Below are 21,600 nucleotides of genomic sequence, written 5' to 3' on the forward strand. Positions count from 1 at the left end.
TAGATTCGGTTAGCGAGAATTTTATTGAGGATTTTTGCATCGATATTCATAAGAGAAATTGGTCTGAAGTTCTCTATCTTTGTTGGGTCTTTCTGTGGTTTAGGTATCAGAGTAATAGTGGCTTCATAAAATGAGTTGGGTAGAGTACCTTCTACTTCTATGTTGTGAAAAAGTTTGTGCAGAACTGGAATTAGATCTTCTTTGAAGGTCTGATAGAACTCTGCACTAAACCCGTCTGGTCCTGGGCTTTTTTTGGCTGGGAGACTATTTATAACTGCTTCTATTTCTTTAGGGGATATGGGACTGTTTAGAAGGTCAACTTGATCCTGATTCAACTTTGGTACCTGGTATCTGTCCAGAAATTTGTCCATTTCGTCCAGGTTTTCCAGTTTTGTTGAGTATAGCCTTTTGTAGAAGGATCTGATGGTGTTTTGGATTTCTTCAGGATCTCTTGTTATGTCTTCCTTTTCAGTTCTGATTTTGTTAATTAGGATTTTGTCTCTGTGCCCTCTAGTGAGTCTAGCTAAGGGTTTATCTATCTTGTTGATTTTCTCAAAGAACCAACTCCTCGTTTGGTTAATTCTTTGAATAGTTCTTCTTGTTTCCACTTGGTTGATTTCACCCCTGAGTTTGATTATTTCCTGCTGTCTACTCCTCTTGGGTGAATTTGCTTCCTTTTTTCTAGAGCTTTTAGATGTGTTGTCAAGCTGATAGTATGTGCTCTCTCCGGTTTCTTCTTGGAGGCACTCAGAGCTATGAGTTTCCCTCTTAGAAATGCTTTCATTGTGTCCCAAAGGTTTGGGTACGTTGTGGCTTCGTTTTCATTAAACTCTAAAAAGTCTTTAATTTCTTTCTTTATTCCTTCCTTGACCAAGGTATCATTGAGAAGAGTGTTGTTCAGTTTCCACGTGAGTGTTGGCTTTCTGCTATTTTTTTTGTTATTGAAGATCAGCCTTAGTGCATGGTGATCTGATAGGATACATGGGACAATTTCAATATTTTTGAATCTGTTGAGGCCTGTTTTGTGACCTATTATGTGGTCAATTTTGGAGAAGGTACCATGAGGTGCTGAGAAGAAAGTATATCCTTTTGTTTTAGGATAAAATGTTCTGTAGATATCTGTCAGATCCATTTGTTTCATCACTTCTGTTAGTTTCATTGTGTCCCTGTTTAGTTTCTGTTTCCATGATCTGTTCATTGGTGAAAGTGCTGTGTTGAAGTCTCCCACTATTATTGTGTGAGGTGCAATGTGTGCTTTGAGGTTTACTAAAGTTTCTTTAATGAATGTGGCTGCCCTTGTATTTGGAGCATAGATATTCAGAATTGAGAGTTCCTCTTGGAGGATTTTACCTTTGATGAGAACAACGTGCCCCTCCTTGTCTTTTTTGATGACTTTGGGTTGGAAGTCAATCTTGTCAGATATTAGGATGGCTACTCCAGCTTGTTTCTTCATACCATTTGCTTGGAAAATTGTTTTCCAGCCTTTTATTCTGAGGTAGTGTCTATCTTTTTCTCTGAGATGTGTCTCCTGTAAACAGCAAAATGTTGGGTCTTGTTTTTGTAGCCAGTTTGTTAGTCTATGTCTTTTTATTGGGGAGTTGAGACCATTGATGTTAAGAGATATTAAGGAAAAGTAATTGTTGCTTTCTGTTATTTTTGTTGTTAAAGTTGGCATTCTGTTCTTGTGGCTGTCTTCTTTTAGGTTTGTTGAGGGATTATCTTCTTGTTTTTTCTAGGGCATTGTTCCCGTTCTTGTATTGTTTTTTTTCTGATATTAACCTTTGAAGGGCTGGATTCGTGGAGAGATAATGTGTGAATTTGGTTTTGTCGTGTTATACTTTGGTTTCTCCATCTATGGTAATTGAGAGTTTGGCTGGGTATAGTAGCCTGGGCTGGCATTTGTGTTCTCTTAGTGTCTGTATAACATCTGTCCAGGCTCTTCTGGCTTTCATAGTCTCTGGTGAAAAATCTGGTGTAATTCTGATAGGCTTGCCTTTGTATGTTACTTGACCTTTTTCCCTTACCGCTTTTAGTATTCTATCTTTATTTAGTGCATTTGTTGTTCTGATTATTATGTGTCGGGAGGAATTTCTTTTCTGGTCCAGTCTATTTGGAGTTCTGTAGGCTTCTTGTATGTTCATAGGTATCTCTTTCTTTATATTTGGGAAGTTTTCTTCAATAATTTTATTGAAGATGTTTGCTGGTCCTTTGAGTTGAAAATCTTCATTCTCATCCACTCCTATTATCCATAGGTTTGGTCTTCTCATTGTGTCCTGGATTTACTGGATATTTTGAGTTAGGATCTTTTTGCATTTTCCATTTTCTTTGATTGTTGTGCCGATGTTCTCTATGGAATCTTCTGCACCTGAGATTCTCTCTTCCATCTCTTGTATTCTGTTGCTGATGCTCAAATCTATGGTTCCAGATTTCTTTCCTAGGGTTTCTATCTCCAGTGTTGCCTCACTTTGAGTTTTCTTTATTGTGTCTACTTTCCTTTTTAGGTCTAGTATGGTTTTGTTCATTTCCATCACCTGTTTGTATGTTTTTTCCTCTTTTTCTGTAAGGACTTCTACCTGTTTGATTGTGTTTTCCTGTTTTTCTTTAAGGACTTGTAACTCTTTAGCAGTGTTCTCCTGTATTTCTTTAAGTGATTTATTAAAGTCCTTCTTGATGTCCTCTACCATCATCATGAGATATGCTTTTAAATCTAGGTCTAGTTTTTCGGGTGTGTTGGGGTGCCCTGGACTGGGCAAAGTGGGAGTGCTGGGTTCTGATGATGGTGAGTGGTCTTGGTTCCTGTTAGTAGGATTCCTACGTTTACCTTTCACCATCTGGTAATCTCTGGAGTTAGTAGTTATAGTTGACTCTGTTTAGAGATTGTTCTTCTGGTGATTCTGTTACCGTCTCTCAGCAGACCTGGGAGACAGATTCTCTTCTCTGAGTTTCAGTGCTCAGAGCACTCTCTGCTGGCAAGCTCTCTTACAGGGAAGGTGCGCAGATATCTTTTTTTTGTACCTCCTCCTGGTCAAAGAAGAAGGCCCAAAACAGGGCCTCTCTCAGAAGCTGTGTTGCTTTGGCAGTTCCCAGAAGCTGTCAGCTTCTGTGGTGCAGACTCTCACCTGTGCAGACTAAATTCCTAAGTTCCAGGGAGTCCTGGAACCAAGATGGCGACCGCTGCTCCTGAGGCTGAGGCCGCCTCCCGAGCCAGGAGGACACCTGTCCTCTGGTCTGGATGGTGGCCGGCTGTCTGCGGCCTGCCAAGGGTGCTGCCTCAGCGGCTCTGTGCTTCTGCCCGTCCCAGAAGCTGTCCGGTTCTCTGGCGCACCCTCTAACCTGTTCAGACTAATTTCCTAGGTCCCGTGGAGTCCCGGAACCCAGATGGCGACCGCTGCTGCTGAGGCTGAGGCCGCCTCCCAAGCCAGTCGGACACCTGTCCTCCTGTCTTCATTTCTAAATTTACTATTTTAATTTATTTTTGTACCATTTGAGATTTAAAGCAGAGCCCTGTGCATGCAAAACTAGTATTCTACCAGTGAGTGACACCCACTTCAAAACTATTTCTTGATAGAATAGAAACACAGCTTCTCAGATACCTTAATATAAGCACAATATTAATATTAATATTCTTAAAATCTGTAACTTAATTATACATCCTTCTAATGAAGATTTTGATAAAACAGAGATTATGATGAAGGTCAATTGTGCCTTTGTTCTTGTATGTACTCTGTGTTTTGGATGGTGTCTGAAACTGTACTTCTGGACTTCAAGTCTAGAAGGCATCCTCATATTTATTTAACAAATGTAAAGAAATTAACAGGGTTCTAATTTTTGTAAGATGTAAAACTGGTAAAATATATATGTATCAGAGATTTTATATTTGGATATATGTTACATATACATATCTATGAAGAATGTACATCCATGGACATTATTTTTGAAGTAATATATGCTTCGTTTTAGCTTGTCAATGATTAATTTTATTAATTATTTCTTATAGTCTAGGCTATTATTATGAAAAATGAATGTTTTGGCTTCAAGATAGTTGCTTTAAGACAATTCTTTTTTTTTTTTTAAAGAAGTTCTTTCCCACTGCTAGTGTACTAAGAGTTTCCGTGCTGATCGTCCATGGCAGCAGGCTTTTGTAATTTTTTTCTGTGTAATTTGTTATCACTTCAGCACTTTCTTTTTAATCTCTTGACATTGAAGAATGCACTGATATTCAAATTCTTTTATCCAAAAATTCCTATCATTATTGCATGATGTGTTCTTTTTATTTTGTTTTATTTGATTTGTTAAACCTTTATTTATTTGCTATTCTTGAGTTCCTGACAGTGGAAACAGTTCACTTCAATTTTGAAAGATAGATGACAAGGTGCTTGATCCAGACTTCTCAGTTGACTTGTTATGGTGGCAGGCCCTCTCCATTATCTAAAGAGAGAAACCTTACTGGAAGAGAAATGAAAAATTTACATCATGCAAGATTACAAAAAGAAAGAAAGAAAGAAAGAAAGAAAGAAAGAAAGAAAGAAAGAAAGAAAGAAAGAAAGAAAGAAAGAAAGAAAAAGAGAAAGAAATCTGGATAAAAGACATAGAAGTATGTGTTTTATAGTATTGGAAAGGACTTTCACCTCCAGAATTTCAGGGTATTGTGTTAATTGCTTTGTGTGTTTTCATTTATTTCAGGAAGCAAATATCAATATTTGTTTCTATAAAGTTTGTTTACATCTGGATGTGCAATATGTATTGTATTAAGGATGCTATTATTCTAGGAGTATATGTTGCTAGGATCTATGAAGAACACTATATAACAATTCCCCACAGTGCTCCTATCAGTCACATATCTTACCTGCCAACATGCTTTCTTTTATGAATACAAATTTCAAGACTGGCTTTCTAAGAAGTTTCTAAGAATCAGTTTCTAAAAAGAAAATTTCTATGTATGTTTGGACCAGAGATTCTGTAATTTAGAAGCTGTAAAATAGTTTCCAGTGTAACTATCTGAAAGAGTGCTTGCACAGCATGCAGGAAGCCCTGCGATATATCCTGAGCTCTACATAAACCACAGAGAGGGCACATACATACCTGATGTCCCAGCATTTAGGACATAGAGGCAGGAAGAACACAGATCCAATGTTGAAAACTTAAGACCCTGTCTCAAATATAAAAATATTAATCTTATTAATCTGAAGTGCACAGTAAAGCAAAAATATGGCTGATTCAAAATACATAGGCACTGTTAATTTCTCACCAGAGAACATCGGAATCGCCAAGCCTCGAACCCGGCAGTATTTGCCTAAAACCTCACTGCTAGTCAAAAGCTGTGGAGAAATGTAATTACAAAGGATAACCAACTCTTGTCTTCTCACTTTTTCCTTTCATTACAACCAAATGAATCTTCTGATCTTTAATTATGTTGCTAACAGTATTCTCACAGAATCTGATCCTGGTTTGTAAACAGGAGTTAGACAATATTTGTGAAACTTGATATAATGGTAATTTACAATTTTCTGCTCTACAAATGTTTGCATAAATAATGTATCGAGGTGTTGCTGTTTCCACAATCTTTCTTTAATTAGACACTCTTGGCAATCCAGTACAACTGTTAAGGAAAAAGTGACAGAATGATTTCTTCTTAGCATTTCTATAATTATGTGAGCTGCTTTAGAAAGTAAATTTTCAAAAACGGTTCCTCATGTCGCTAAGATTCTCTTTACTAGCTAATTGGAAACCACTGTGCTCATTTTATTATAAATAAAATATTCAAAATTGAATTTATTATTCACAGCAAGACAAAACTGTTGATATTCTATGATATTCTATGGATTATTGATAACAGATACCCCTTTCACGGAAAGTCTTTCACATCCACACACACACATCCACACACACAGACACCACACAAACAGGCACAAGGTTGGGGGGGGGGAGAATATAGAATGAAGAAGGAAGGGTTCCAATGAGTAGCCTCAGCATGAAGAGGGGTTCAGAGAGGTGGGGTGTTTGGGAGCAGAAATAAGAATGACTGAAAGTCAAATCTTAGGTCCAGGCTGGTGTTCTCCTCCTCCTCCCTTGGTCTCTCTTTCCCTCCCTCCCTCATTCCCTCCCTCTCTTTCCCTCCCTCCTTCCTTCTCTCTCTCTTCTCTCTCCCTCCCTTCCCCCCTCTCTCTCCAAAAAAAAAAAATTTTTTTTTCCAGATAGCTCATCTCCTACAGAACAGGTTCCAGCCTTTTATTTTACATACCAATCCCATTCATTTACTTCAGGTTTTCTTTAGATTATTTTATGAATCAGTATCCTATGACCCCAGCCCTTTGATTCTTAACAGACAGCAAGCATACAATTTTTTTTAACCTTGCAAAAGAATTCAGAGATCAGCCCTCCCCTGTTAAGTACAGATGATAAGGTAGTTGGGTGGACCCTGCCCTGAAATTACCATTTCTACACCACCTGGGCCTAACCTTACCAAGTGCTTGGCTGACCTTGGACTCAGTAATCTGCCCTGCCTGCCTTTGTATTTTTCTGACATGTTGCCTCATGAATGCAACTGCCTTCGTTCCTTTAGATTCATGAATGCCCTAGTAATTCCTATTAAATCTTTATATTTTGCATAGTTGAGAAATTATATATTTTGAACCCACGTATATAGAGTGCTTTCCCATAGCCTTTAAGGGTCCCAACATTTACCATTTTGCTGAGACATTAGTCACATATTTGCCTCCTGTACCTGTGCTGTCTGATTATCATGAAGTCATTAATGTTAACAGAGAGGATATTCCTTGGAGGAATGTGAAAATATTTACATTATTAGACAAACAGGCCTTACACCTACAGCAGCTATCTAACTTTGTGGAGGTTCACATAGGGACCCCATCCCAGAGGCAAGAACCATGTCACTGTCACCACCATGGTTACACCAGGCTTGGCATCTCCTGAGGGCTCACACCAGGGCCTTGTCCCAGGGACTGGAACCATGTCTCTATCTCACTCTTTCCTCACTAGGCCCAGGCCAGGCTAAGCAGAAGTTGGAGATGTGAGAAAGAGAGAGAATCAGAGACAGAGGCACACACACAGAGAATACAAGGACCCAGAATGATCAGAATGAACAAAAGTTATTTTAGCTTTAACAACGAAGACTCTAACAGAAGTAAGACATTGTGTTATTGAATACAGTCATATGCCATATAGAATTACTGTGGTCAGTGATGCACTGTGTAGAGAACGGGGCTTTATAACATCATGATTCTCGAGGAACTTCAGGCATGCACAGAGATAATACTTGTCTATGTAAAGAACAGTGGTGGTACAGATTCATGTGCTGTGCTGTACATATGCTGTGTTTTAAAGCTGACTCTGTCTACATAGGATAAGTAGTTCTTAGTAAAATATATACCATGATCAAGTGGCAGTATCTCACATATGCTGTGCTTACCACTTCTCATTGCATCATTTTCTTGTGCTTTCATTTCATGGTGTTTTGTCCTTTGTGGACACACACACACACACACACACACACATACACACACACCCTGCATATTTTAAACATCTCAGTTTGTGAAATAATATCGTGTGGCATTCACCTCACCCAGAAAGTCTATGCATTCAACACCTTAAATGCTGCACAAATGCATTTTTACGGGATTCTGTGTAGTCAAAGGATTTTTCAGAAGTCCATGTTTCCTAACACAAAGGCAGAAAATACAAATGGAACACAAAAGCTGATAAAGTGCTTTGTATGGTAGCGTGCACCTGTAATCCCTTTTGAAGCAGGAAGATGAGTTCAGAGCCAACTTGAGATTCTATAATGAGACCCTTTTTAATACCTAAATTATAAAAAGTATGGATAGGTAGATGGCTCAATTAGGCAAAAGTTTGCTGCACAAGTGTCAATTCCCAACATTCATGTTATTAAATCAAGAGAGTGTTGCTTATCCCTAATCCAACTGCTTGCGAAGCAGAGACAGGCAGAATCCTGGGGCTTGCTGGCCAATCTATTGAATGCTAAACTCCAACTTCTGTGAGAGACCCTGCCTATATCCTTCCTTCCTTCCTTCCTTCCTTCCTTCCTTCCTTCCTTCCTTCCTTCCTTCCTTCCTTCCTTCCTCCCTTCCTTCCTTCTTCCCTTCCCTCCTGTCTCTCTCTCTCTCTCTCTTTCTTCCTTTCTTTCTTTCTCTCTCTCTCTTTCTTTCTTTCTTCTTTCTTTCTTCCTATTTATCTACCTACCTATCATCCATCCATCTATCTATCTATCTATCTATCTATCTATCTATCTATCTATCTATCTATGTATCTATTTATCTATCAATTTTTTGTTTGTTTTTTGAGACAATATTTCTCTCTGTAGCTTTGGCTGTCCTGGAACACACTTTGTAGACCAGGCTGGCCTTGAACTCACAGAAATCTATTTGCTCCTGCCTGCTGGGATTAAAGCTGTGCACCATTACAACCACTCTAGATCCTGCCGTTTAAGATACAATGGAGACTTATAAGAAAGACAGGACATCAACCTCATTTTCACATGTACATAAGCATGTACCCTGTCATACATGAAACAAACACCAAATCAAATGAATCTTCAAATATTATTTTTTACATGAAATCTTAGGTTGTCAGGCTGGTGTCTCCGGGGCCTAACTAATATTGAGGCCTCTGCACACAACCAATTAAATGCACAGTAAAATCTAATGTTATCATTATTAGATGCAAAGAACATCAAACAAAATTAAAATGCGAAATATAAATATTTTATGGTAGATAAAATTTAGAGATAGCAAGTATTTTTTTTAAGAACTAACAATGGTGATTGAAATGTACTATTATGTTAAAATTACCAAGAATGGCAAAAGAGAGGGTAGTGAGGGTAAAGACATAAGTTAAAAGCTTATCTACCATAAAACCAAAACAGCAGAAAGTATCTACGGTAGGGAATGTCTAAAACGCTCTGTAAGGACTTGTGTTAGCTATGGGAAGGTTAGGAGCAAACATGGATTCACCCTCTGAGTGTCTCTTCATGTCGTCGTCACACTGGAGCTCCTGTTCCTTAAAAAACAGCTGTCTGTGGTTTAAAATTCTTATAGATTGGAAAGGATGAGTCCTTATCCAGCATAAGTTGAGCTTTGGCAAATATTGAGTTAGTAGTTTTTACAAGCTTTAAAACTATAAATTGAAACCACCCTCCTCCTGTCACTAAAGTATTAATAAATTGAAATATTTATGTTTATTTCAATACATATGTCAGTCACATAAATGCCTCTACTCATTTTTTCCTGAAATTTCATTTATATATAAATTTTTTGTATTCTCTCTTTGATCTTTTTATTTTTCTTATGATAAGATTTAGGAATCTAAATTTTCAAAATATTTGAAAAAATAATGAAATTGATAATACTGGGAAATAATTAATTGGACATCATGAGTCCAACACACTGCTAATTGCTTGACAGGGAATATGGTATTTATTAGTTGCAGTAACTAGTGTCCTTGGGAATCCTCCTGACCACAGTTTTAAATTAAAGACATCAAAGCTAATGAGGCAAAATAACTTGTTCCAGATGAATTCTTTCATAGAGAGTAAATATTTACTAAGCTAACAGCATTATATATAAATGGGTCAAAACATACCAAAATAAGGTACAGAATCTCAGTTCTTTAAAACTGTATACTTTAATGAGCAACTAAAATAAGAACATTAAAATAGTTAATTTATAATATAATAAAAAATTAAAGGTAGGCATAGAACAGATTGGTCAGATGAGCTTCACCATTTGTAAATTGTTAGTTTTCAAATTTTAAAATTAGGATCTCTATATGGTGATGTGGAAATCCCTGGTTTCTTTGGGGATCCAGTTGTGTCATATGAGGTTTTCTAGAAACTTGTCTAGAAAGAGGATGTTTTGCTGAGGTCAGACATGTGGTGTCTTTCTGGAAGCTGTCTGGTGAAAGGGCATGCAAGGTTTTGCTGGAGTAGGTGCCTGAGAGTGCATATAATGTTTGGAAAGAATATAAATGTAACACAACAGACTGTGGACTATACTCTGCCATTGGATCATCTTGCTCTCCTTTTCTGCCTGTTATAACTTCACAGAGAGAAACTCACCAAGGAACTTCTGGTACAAGCTTCATGGGTTCTTCTGGATCAAGCTGATTCATATTTTTGTGGTTTGCTAGTGATCTGGACTGTAGACAACAGAGATTGGAATTCCCCCAAGTCTAAACAGATCTATGTCCCCTTTGTCCTATTAGCCATCTTCCTCTCCTACTTGGATGGAAGTTGAAGCACTTCAGAACCCTTATTAGTGTAGGTTTTAAGAAGTATAAACCTACAATATTGTGTTTGTAAGGACTGTTCAAAAAAGCCAGTTCTTCAGCAAAGAAAACTTAAAGGCAATACCAACCCAGGGATTAATTGGAAAGGAGGCAGAGTTGTGGACAAGGATAAAGTTGGGCCCAGAACAACTGTAAGGATTTTTACTTTTACCTCAATAGTAGCAAGCAACCACTGATATTCTCAAATACTACAAGATGTGATGCACTTAGTTCATGTGTGTATGTGTGCGTGTGTATGTATGTATGTGTATGTGAAAGAGAGAGAGAGAGAGAGAGAGAGAGAGAGAGAGAGAGAGAGAGAGAGAGAGAGAGAGAGAGAGAGCGCATTGTATAGGCAGAGGGAAGAAGTGATAGATCAGGATCAGACCAGATGCATCAAAGACATCATTGTGTGGATAGTCATGATGTGGGAAAAATAAAGGTAGTTCTACCCAAGACAAATTAGAAGTTTCTGATGGGTGCTGGCAAGATGGGAGAGTAGATAAAGCCCCTGATGGCCAAGTTTGATTTCTGGCTTTTACATGGTGTAAGGAGAGAGCTGGTTCCCCAAATTTTGCTTCTGATCTACAGAAGTGTGTGTGTTTGCATTTTATATAAACATATATCACACAGAGAAGAGAAACTGAAAGAGGGAAAGAAAGAGAATGAAAAATAAGAAAGTGATTTTTTAAATATCAAGAAGTTAACAAATACTGAAAGTTGATGCTATGCAAAGACTTACAAAGACGTTTGCTTAAACCTAAACATTAAAGGATACCAATTTTGAAATTTTGAATTTTGCTATTGAGCACAAAGTGTATTTTCACCCAATCCCAGTGAAACAGTTACTTTTGAAAGTGTACTTTGACAGAATAAAAAAGAATACTTTCTAATCTCTGGAAGCACTTGATTCTTCACCTTGCCATCAAGATCTGTTTCAAGACGATCCTTTCTGAGGAGTACTGTGATGGAAATGCTGAACAACTTGAAGAATAAAGAGGCAATGTGCAGGATGTGCTGCTCTCGGGTCTTTATGCCAGTTGCTGTTGATTTCAGAACTACAGTGCCAAATTAAAAGACTATTGTGGTAGAAACTGTCAAGTAAGATGGTTCATTTTCAGAAGGGCAGGCAAGTACTTCTTCCTAAGCAGATAGAAAATATCTATTGGACTTGCTAGCAACAGGTTAGATTTAAAAAAAAAATCAGGAATATCATAAATATATTAACTTTTTAATGAAAACACACATAATATTAATAACCCCTATTCCAGGAAGACGATATATAATCAGTGAAGGTTAACTCTACAGAAACCCTTGTAGAGCAATGTGGGTGATTCAACTGGCAAGGGAACTTCCAGCCACATTCTACTGTTTGCCTCTGTGCTATACTTCCAGCACTCTCCAGACACGCATTGTCTGTCTAAGAAAATCTGTCCTGCAGTCACAAGTGGCTTCTCTACCCTACTCTGTCTCCATGGAGATTGAGAGAATGCTATTGACATATTTGGAGGTGTGAATGGGACAGGGCTTGATTATCACTTGTTTTGTTTTTCATTTCTGTCCAAAGATGAGAATAATTCTAACGTGGTACCTGACAGTATCAGCTTTGGTAGAATTATAATGCTTTCTTACACATAATACAATAGTTCTGAAGTACATATATGTCTCTGGTATAGTAGTGTTGAGGATGATGGTTATGACAACACTCAGAGAAAGTCTCAAATTTATACATGACTTCCATAAAAAAATATCAAAACTGTCAGGCATGGGTGGTAAGAGGGACTCAGTAGATAATGACTTCATGGTCCAACTGTTTGCTATATATAGTTTTGGTCCTATTGCTATCCTATGAAGTTACAATGTCCATGTCCAATCCACTGGTCACAGTGTTGGCCCTTTTTGAACTAGGTAGGTGATCAAACAAATCCAAAAGTCATGAATCAGAAAGAACTTGGCATAGGGTATGGTAGGGTTGGAAGAAATAATGAAAGTTATGAAAAAGAAAATAATGAGGCTAGATTATATCCATGTTTTAACTTATCATAAACCAAATAAATTTAATAGACTAAAAATAATTAAATTGCATAGTAACAAGGCATAAAGAAGTAAGAACTTAAAAAATATGTCAGATGCATATCCTTAATCAGTTGTGATTTACAACTTGGACTACAACCTATCAAATAATTATTGTTATCAAGTTTAAAATGAGAAATAATTGTAATTGTATTTACAGTTCACAGTAAATATTCAATTTCTTAACACAAGAGTATGTGCGATTTAATCCAACAAAGCAAGTATCCTTGCACTTCTGTAAGATGGATCATTTCAGTCTTGCTCTGGATCATGGCGTTTCATTTCGCGCTTATCTTGTAGAATCCGTTCGTATTTAGCACTGGAGGTAATTTTCCATCTCTGTTGTCTGATTATAAACTTCCCTTGCTACTTGCTACTTCCCAAATTGCACTGTTCTGTCTGTCAGAAACAGCTGGGCTGAGTGAGAGAATAATGGGAGTCGATTAAAAAGAAAAGTGCAGCCTGGAAATGTGAACTATTTGATTACACAAAAATAGAAAGTAAAAACTGGTCGTTTTCTAATCTTCTTCCGTCTTCTCTGAAGCAGCATTTGATGGAAAGGTTAGTGGAAACATGAAATTTGTTGGTTCTGAATAGCATCTTTGCTGGGGAAACACATGTAATATTTTCTAAATGTGTTGTTAAGTAAACTGTGTCTGATTTCAGTGAAGTTATTTTGCTGTACACGAGAGATGCCACACAGATACTCAAGCCCTGAGCTTCAGTCTTTCCAGTATCAAACCACTTCTGTGTTAGTTTGTTAGTCGTATAAAAATTGTAAACAAACAATACTAAGATTACTGAATTTGGATCCCAAAGTGTGAAGTGTTTTATGTATCCAAATTGCTCATTGCCTTATGTTAGTAAGGAAAAACTATTGGAAAACTCATTTCCTATAATTAGTTTCTTAGGATCAGAAGTAAATTAAAATGCATAAGAGATATACTACCTATGGTTATAAAATAGTTTTTTCTTTCTTTCATTTTTTTTTAAAGGCAGGCTCTTGCTACTCCAGGCTGGGTTTCAGCTAACTCTAACTTACAGTCCTCCTGCCTTAAGAGTTACAGCCATGTGGCACTTCTCTGAACTCAGATGTGACAGTTTTGGGGTTTATGTTAATGACTTCCAAGTATAACAGCAACATGTCCCTCAAGGGACTGGGTAATATGAAAAAATTATACAAACATAAACCACATATGATGCATATAAAAAAAAGGAAAACAGAAATAAAAGAAACCGAAGTCTGAAGTCAGTAAGCTAACTTTAGTAAATATAAGTTCCTCTATTTAAAGGACCTTTGTTCATATTGACAAGGTGAGAAATTGGTCTAAGGTAACATATAAGTAGATAAAGCCATCCCTTCAGAATTATCTTGCAATGACAGAGTTAATAACATCAGTAAGTGCATGTCACTCATAAAATTTCCTCAGCCAGATGATATAACGTGCAAATATACATTACACAGGTTTGTGACTCGAGGAACCAGTTTTGTTGTAGGATTGCTTTCCCTGAGGGAAGCCGGGTCTGAAAGGATTTAATGTTCAAGAACCTTATTAAGGTGGGGTTTCGTAAGGCAAAATTGGACAGAGAGACCAGGTTAGAGTCAGGCCCAATAGGGATTATATGGCTTCTTGGAGCTGTTTGTAAGAGAGTGGGTTTTACAGTCTGACATAAACCAGTGGCTGCCTAAGGGCTGAACCTAATGTCATAACAAGGGAGAATGAATTCCTAAAGTCACTGTAGCTGAAATTGACTGGCAGTACTTCCTCCATTAGGGACAGTGAGATATTCAGTAAAATCAACATCTGCAGTCAAGACCACTTTCACTCAGACCATGTCTCCTTCAGTAAATCATTGTTCCTATTTGAGTTTATATCTATATGTAGGCTTACATTTTTTAAAACCTACTTTAATTAGGGTTTTTAAACACTTCAACCTCCCTTCTAGCCCACTGACCAAGGGTGGCAAAAGAAAATGGTTTATAGGACAAGAGAGATGTGGACCTGTTTAGAAGTATTTCTTTGGGGTAAATCCAAACATGAATCAGTAGCAACAGTTCAGTCGAATCAGTAAACATCAAACATGAATCAGTAGCAAGGGCTTGATCCAGAAGAAACAGGAATAATGCTGAATGGGCACGAATCTGCTAAAATGGCAAGGAGCAGTATGAATGCCATGAGAAGTTCTTTGGTGCTTTTCTCTCTATGAATTGATGACAAGCAAAGATCAACAAAGACCCCAAAGCATTGCAAGGTCAACAAAAGCAAGAGCATCACACACTGTCTATTGGGTTAAACTTATACCCTTTCCAAACACCATGTGCTCTCTCAAACATTTGCTCCAGCCAAACACCACATGCCCTTTCACAACACAGTTTCCAGAAAAACGCCACATATCTGTTCTCAGAAAAAAACATCATAAGACAGAAAAACACCACATGACCCAACTGAGTCTCCAAAGAAACCAGAAATTTCCACTTCATTATAGTCTCATGGTTTCTGGATATACTCCCCAAACTGGAATAAAGTTGGAGATGGTTTTAGTTTAATGTACTTGCCTCTTTGATGTTGAAACATTAGAGTTTTATGTACTAGAAGAGATTTTCTAAGTGTCCAGTATGTGTGTGTGTGTGTGTATGTGTGTGTGTGTGTGTATATATATATATTCTTCAAGTGGGTAAACACAAATGTTTTCGTTTAATGAGTTACTTAATTATGTTTTTCTGACTGAAAGAAAGGGAAGTAAAAAAGGTTACATACCTGGATTATTTGATCGTACTTAAGTTAATAGAGTCTTGAATTATATAAAGCTGTGTATGAGCCCCTGCTTCTGCTGAATTTATTTAGGCCATAAAGTGAATTGGCTGTAGGCCTGTCAGCCCTTATCTTTAAGGATATGTGAAAAATCACTAATGTTTTGAGAAATCAGACAGAATAGAGCAGTAAAAGCCTTTTACAGGAAAACTTCATCTAGACAGAAAAAATGGAATCTCCTGGCCAGCCACAACCCTAAGAAGGATCTTTTAAAATCATGCTAAAGAAAGGGAGGAATCAGGGCTGGTGAGATGGCTCATCAGGTAAGAGCACACTGACTGCTCTTCCGAAGGTCCTGAGTTCAATTCCCAGCAACCACATGGTGGCTCACAACCACCCGTAATAAGATCTGACGCCCTCTTCTGGTGCGTCTGAAGTCAGCTACAGTGTACTTACATATAATAATAAATAAATCTTTGGGCCGGGGTGAGCAGGGCAGGAGCGAGCAGAGGTCCTGAGTTCAATTCCTAGTAACCACATAATGGCTCACAACCATCTGTGGTGAGATCTGATGCCCTCTTCTGGTATATCTGAGGACAGCTACAGTGTACTTATGTATAATAAATAAATCTTTTAAAAAAACAAAAAAGAAAGGGAAGAAAAGGAAGAATTATCCCATTTCTTTGATGAGATACTCTATTTTTCCTTTTCAGAATTTCTGATCCTGTCCCTTTCCCTGTGAGCTAAACTACTGTGAGAAGCTTGGCCATCGACCCATTTTTCTGTGATCTATGAGACTCACCCTTCCTGATTTCTGTATCTCCTTCTTTTGGATTCTGTCCAGATCCTAAATGTGCCTTTTTTTCCTGATACTTTGGGCTTCTATACTCTTTGATACTCTTCTATAAAGCCTCCATCTCCACCATAGGATTGCTTGTCCGTCATGCACATGTCTGAACTCCATGACAACTTACACAGAAGGATTTCTTTTTCTTCTCGCAACCTACTGGCCCTGTGCTTCTTCACTTTAAACTCTACTACAGTTGACCTACAGTTCCATTTGAGTCCATTCTTAAATAAATTAATGAGACAGGAACCCTAAGAGGGGATCTGAGTTTCCTCTGATTCAGATATATTTTCATTCTCCAGAATTATGACCATAATTTCAAAATTATGGAATTTTTGAAAGCCAGAAAAGAAGACAGGTAGGTAATGTAGCAGTAAAGAGAATAAGCAACAAGAAAGATAAGGAAATCTGGAGGGGACAGTAATAATTAGGTCTTTCTTTTCTTTTTTTAATGTTTTTGTAAAGGTCAAACATTTTTATATATATATATATATTTAATTTACTTTTATTAGATATTTTCTTTATATACATTTCAAATGCTATCCCGGAAGTTTCCTAACCCTCCCTCCGCCCTGCTCCCCTACCCATCCACTCCCACTGGCAAATACAGAAGTGGATGCTCACAGTCATCTATAAGATGGAACACAGAGCCCCCAATGGGGAAGCTAGAGAAAGCACCCAAGGAGCTGAAGGGGTTTACGACCCTGTAATTAGGTCTTTCTGACTATATGATAATATATCATTATATAAATACTTAAATTATTACCACAAGTCTTTAAAACATGCTGGATACCTACGACTTTAAAAGTATAAAAAAGAATTAGAGAAATCAAGTGAGAAGAAGATACATAGAGATCTCATACTATATTCAGAAATAATATATTTTAAAATTATTAGTTATAAATAGTGAATTATACCATTTCTCTGGCTAGCTGTATATACTATCTCCCATATACTCACCCTTTGTAGTGTGCTTTTAAGGAACTAAAATAATGTTTTAGAGACTATTTATAGAAGTTCAAAACTCCAATGAGGAAAATTCTCAGACTTCAGCCATCCTATCTCTGTACAAGGCTGTTTTTTACTTGATTAAAAATATAGCAGGAGGAGTTGAAGAGATAAGGTTTAAGAGTACATACTGCTCTTATAGAAAAATCTGAGTTTTATTCCTAACACCCAAGTTGGGTGGATCATAGCTCACTGTAAATCTCTCTCCTTGAAATTCCACAGGGTTTGATTTTGCAGAGTATTTGATCATAGTGTGAACCCCGAAATTGAGTAACTTATTGGAAGAACCCGTTTCTAGTTGTGGTGCTCCACTGCCTTAGCAGACACCTTTAATCCAAGAGATTTCTGTTTATTCTAAACAGGATTTTAAAAAGTCAACAATAGTTCAAGAGACAGGGCAAGCAAGCAGTTGACAGGGAGAGAATGTAGGAAAAAAACATAGAGAGTAAGAGAAGGTTGGGAGGAAGGATAGAGAGAAAAACAGAAAGTAGAAGGGAGGGACATTCAGTTTGAAGTGTTTTTGAGACTGAGTGGAGGAGTGCTTCCTTTTGGAGATAGATGCTATGGCAGAAGGTCAGTGGTGCTTTCTCTGCGGCTCTGAAACTAGCCGGCTTTCTCTTCAGTATCTGGCTCCTGAATCTTTATTGGCAAAATCGAACATCTGAGATTATTTTGTTAAAATAACAGTCTTCTGGACTCCCTAGGCACTTATAGTGATGTGTATACAGTTCTGCATAAACACACATGTGTTTTCTTTTGTAAGTAAAATGTAACATTAAAAAAAAAGTAAATAGACTTATACAAAGTACAAATTTCTGATGGAGAATTTTGGGGAATCTTCAAAACAGTGTTAACAGTAGTAGTAGTAGTAGAAGAAGAAGGAGTAGTAGCAGAAGTTATATTAAAATGGTACATATTTTGAGATTCCATATATATGAAACTCAGGTGACACACATGAGTATATGAGAACCTTGATTATAGAAATCTGTGACATATGAATCATCTGGCTAACATAAAATTCTTCTTGCTTTCTTTTTTTTTATTGCTGTTTCAATCAGCCATGTGTAAATCAGATGTAAGCTACTAATGTAAGATATTTGAGAATCTTTGCTGGGAAGGGGTGGCCAAGTCAGGAGTCATAAACTTAATGTGCCAACTTAAAATACAACAAATATCTGTCACTGCCTATGTTTTTCATTCTTTCATCCAGAAGATGCTAGAAGTGAATCTCATCATGAGGTCACTAGGTCTAAATTTGGCTTGTGATACTTTCTCTTTCATTCAGTTTACCATGCATGGCATGGGCATTGCCAAGTATATTAACTTACTATTGATTACTCTTTGCCATAACTAGCAGCCATTCTAGAAAGGCACACAATCTAATTAAATTTATGACATTTATTCCTCACAGGACTAAGAGCTAAGGGAGAAAGTTGACTGACCATTCCATTAATTTTTATTTTGATATTCAGAACTGATCTATCGTTTTGATTTGGTCTTTCTATATTGACATAGTTCTATTACAAATTTACAAATTCCTTTGTCATCATATATATACATACATATATATATGTATATATATATGTATATATATATATATCAAGACATTTTAAGTCAATAATTGATACTTTAATATTACTTAAAATTTCAAGTTCAGATTTATTCTTTAACCTGAAATGAATGGTAGGAGAATATCTTCACTAAAGAGACTGGACATTGCACAATACTGAAATTAGATTACGACAGTCATTTGACAAGTGTTTCATTACAATTTACTCTTGCAGTATTTAGGTACATTTTACAATAAAAATAACAAAATCCTAATTTCTACATAATTACTACTGTTGTCTTTATACTTATATTTATGTTTTATGTGCTTTTGGGTTTTTGTTTGTTTGGTTTGTTTCATCAAAAAGTAGTGAATTATGTAACACTGTAAACCATTTACTGTAATGGTAAATTTGATGTGTGTACTTGTGTGTGCTATGACACTCACTTAATGGTCAATCCCAATCTTAATATTGCTGTGAAGGCATCCTTTATTAATTAATTTTACTGTGGTAGGGATCAAACCCTGATCCTTTGTGGGCCTTGTATAAACAAATCTTCTACCCCTGAGCTACACACGTAGACCAAGTGTGCCTCTCAGAGGGGTAAACATGAAATAAGACATATTACCTCCTAACATGAGGATGCACTTAGTCTAATTGATTGAGGACTTTAAAAGGTACCTTAGCGCTTTGACTAGAGCCTCAGCATTAAGTATTCCCTGATGTCTTCATCCTTTCAGTCTCTCTGGAATATTCTGAACTTATGAACCCCATAACATCCATCATAAATTACTTCTTTTCAGCCTGCATTATGTCTTTCTGTACGTATATGCATGTATATGTCCACACATACACCTATATCCCCACACAATCCTACACACTTACATTATCTTTGTTTAGAGAACGTAATTACCAAGGACGAGTTCATGCATGTACACAAGTTGGTCAGACTGTGGTCATAGTGGTATTTAAGAAAGCATAATTGTTTAAATTATCTCTTTCATTGTAGCAGCAAATATTGGAAATTCATAACTTTATTGTACCAGGCACAAAATAGTACAAATGATACAAATATGGTTGTAACATATGCTTATAACATTGCAAAGGATACTCTATGGATTTTAGCGCATTTTCATATGATTATTAATGAACATTTAAAGGAGGCTGCAGCCACAGTCAAAGGTTTGAAAAGGAGAAATTAAATTTAAATTTAAAAAGAAGAATCTTAGTGTAACACCAGCTATATTTTAAACAAGACGTAATGTATGCCTTGGAAGAAGGTAAACCCCCACTCTATTTTTTTCAAGGTAAATATTCTGTACACATTGATAATTTATATTTTTGGCCTGAACAGCTGTTGTTTAATCATTGTTTTTGCAGTAGTGCAAATGCAAAACATATTTTACCTTAATTAACTCATTAAGAGGAAAATAGCCAAAAACATCAGGCTTCTGAGAACACTGATTCTAAGCACATCACCAGGAATAGAATAGTACCTTGTTCTCTTTACAGCTGTGTTATAGCTCCCCGAATAATTCAATTAAAGGACGGCACCGAAGCACAGCAATACATGCAGTTCTGCGATCCAGTCTCTAGAGGGCTCTGCACATCACTTTTTCAGTCAGCCTGATTGCAGCAAACTAAACCTAAAGCAGATAGATACTCTGCAGCCAGTAAATGCAGCAGCCACTGTGCAGGGAGCTCAGAGAAACCCTTCTTTAAAAATTTTGTCTCATTTGCATACGTGTTTTAAGAAGCAAAACGTAAGTGCTTAGGTAGAGCCAACAGATAAAGGAAATAAAAAGGTCCATTTTTTACGTGTACGTGGAAGATCTTTCCTTCCTCTGATTTTCTCTCTGTCTCTGACCAACACTATGTGTGCTACACTGTTTCCTACATGCATCTGGTATTTGTAATTCTGCCAGAATTATTTATGATAGACGATGTTTAATTCAAGACAACAAATATTTCATTGATTTTTTTTTTAAACATTTCAGGATGAAAAGACAGATAAATGCCAGTGCTGTCATTCAGAAGGAACTTGTCTGGAATGCAGGATACACGCTGATTCATAATCTCCCAGTGTTCAGCTCCCACGGGCATTCTCACATGTAATCAAGTTGCTATACATCCTGAGAATATGACTCACAGAAAAAAGTCATTCTTCACTCAGGCTTAAATCTTGATGCTGACAAAGAAAACACAACCTTGTCTGGGAGACTGCAGTATCTATGAGATTTAACTGAATATACATCAAAATGGATGCCCCTCTCCTACTCAGAATTCTCAGTGAAAACAAGTCATGCTCTATTGTGGAAATTTCAAACCAAATACTTCTCATGCTCAAATAGAGCAAACTAGATGTTGATCAGTTTTGGGCATATAGCCTCTCAGGCTAGGGCAAAGTTCTCACCAGGTTCTGTGCTACTTGGCAATGTACCACTAGATATTTATCATGGAGTTACTAATGTAGAATAATACAGAATCTGTGATTAAATATTCCTTTGGTTAGTAGAGCTAGAGTCTCTGATAAGCTATCTGCTAAGAATAGGACATATACCAACGTATGGAATTCTGTACACCTAGGTGGTTCGATACATCATTAATGTACCACGATAGTGATATAGTTATAGGTAAAGGAAAATGAGGAATATTCTTCAATGTTGAATGATTTTTTAAAGGATCAAAGCAGTCTATGCTCAAGCAGACTATGTCCAGACCCTTGAAACATATAGTCCAACATTCTTCATGCCAAACTGACCTAAAACCTTACAGAGGCATTACCATTAAGCAACCATGTTACCTAGTTTCAGGTCCTGAAGTAGAAGATGTCAAAGCTAAATGACTCAGTACATTGCTTTTCTGTTTGTTTGCTTTATTTTGTTTTGTTTTGCTTTTTTCTGTAGCAGGGGAATTTATCGTGATCACCTATGATCAATTAAGTAAAAATCTCTTTGGGTGTGAGTCTCTGCATCTCTTCCCATGGGCTTCTGGGTGGAGCCTTTCTTTGCTAGACCAAAAGTAGACTCAAGCTCAAATACATAATTTCTGGCGGAGGTTACCCATG

At 37.0% G+C, this 21,600-nt stretch overlaps 1 long non-coding RNA gene across 1 annotated transcript in view; it reads left to right on the top strand.

Moving 5' to 3' along the window:
- The window catches only part of Gm31415, a 34,019-nt gene that overhangs the window by 11,533 nt on the left and 886 nt on the right, over window positions 1-21,600 (top strand). The gene's annotated exons all lie outside the window — the stretch shown is intronic.

Source organism: Mus musculus, chromosome 3, assembly GCF_000001635.26.
Source record: "Mus musculus strain C57BL/6J chromosome 3, GRCm38.p6 C57BL/6J".
NCBI classification, from domain to species: Eukaryota; Metazoa; Chordata; class Mammalia; order Rodentia; family Muridae; genus Mus; species Mus musculus.